The sequence below is a fragment of the Octopus bimaculoides genome, chromosome 7 (genome assembly GCF_001194135.2).
Source record: "Octopus bimaculoides isolate UCB-OBI-ISO-001 chromosome 7, ASM119413v2, whole genome shotgun sequence".
NCBI classification, from domain to species: domain Eukaryota; kingdom Metazoa; phylum Mollusca; class Cephalopoda; order Octopoda; family Octopodidae; genus Octopus; species Octopus bimaculoides.
In genome coordinates, this window is record NC_068987.1 from 101,321,308 (window position 1) to 101,322,741 (window position 1,434).

The following is a 1,434-nucleotide window of genomic DNA, read 5'->3' on the forward strand; positions in this document are numbered from 1 at the left end:
GTTTCAATGTGGCTGGACTACAATTAAGCCTTTGACTCTATTCCCCACTCATGGATGCTAGAAGCCCTTGAACATGCTAAAGTTCCAGTGGGCATATTTAAAGCCATAGCTGACCTGACTTCATCATGGGCCACCATCTTGAAAGTAAACAAAGAGTGACTGTATTTTCACTGATAGAATCGCAAAGGCATATTTCAAGGGGACAGCTTCTCTGTGATGTTGTTTATACTTTCTGTAAACCCCTTGTCATTCACGTTAAGGAAGTCTGAAGGATATCTCACTGGTTCATAAGAGAAAAGAAATAAGAACCCACAGTATGGTAGAAGCTGTAGCCAATCATAATAAAATGAAGTACTGGTGGAATATCCCAGTGGAAACCTCAATAAAATGTAAGCACAACATCTGATATAATAATTTGGGATAGAGAAGAGAAACTGTGCAGAGTTGTGGAAATTAGAAGCCCAGCGGATGTTAACAGAGAGCTGAAGATAAGTGAAAAAGAGAATACGTACGCTGAACGGTTGAGAAATCTGCAGTTACGCTATCTAGATGACGAATTCAGGTTTATACTTGTAATTATTAGGGCACTGGGGTATGTAGCACACTGCCTAAATACAAATCTTGATTAAACAGGCTTCTTAAAGCCAGAAAGGAGAGAAAGCTAATTCGAAGACTACAGATCCGATCCATCACTGGAACTGTAAAAATCTGTAAAACTTTGCAGATGTTTATCATTTCAATATATAAGCATGTCTAGATAAGCAACTATATGCATGAGAATACATACATAAAACACAAAAATACCCCGTTGTTGATGTTGAATTTCCAATGAAGGAGCCTTGGATCTGAGTTAGAAACCGGTTCTTTCTCTATTGGCAAGAAATCTTAAAATAAACTGAATAATGACATAGATACTCTGTTGTCGATGTTGAAATTCCAAGGAACGAGCCTTGGATCTAGGTTAGAAACCAGCTCCTTCTCTGTTGGTAAGAAATCTTGAAATACAACTGGATAAAGACATACATACATGAATGCGTACATACATACATACATACAAGCATGCGTACATACATACATACATACATACATACATACATACATACATACATACATACATACATACAAAATACGCTGTTGTTGATGCTGAAATTCCAATGAAGGGGCTTTTGAAACCGGCTCTTTCTCTATTAGCAAGAAATATTGAAGTAATACTGGACAATGACAAATATGCATACAAAACTACTCTATTGATGTTGTTGAAATTTCATTGATTGGATCTAGGTTAGAAACTGATTCTATCTCTATTGAAATAAAACTGTGAAATGACATATATGCATACATACATACACAAACAAATACACACATACAAACATTCATACATACATACATACATACAAACATTCATACATACATACATACATGCATGCATGCATA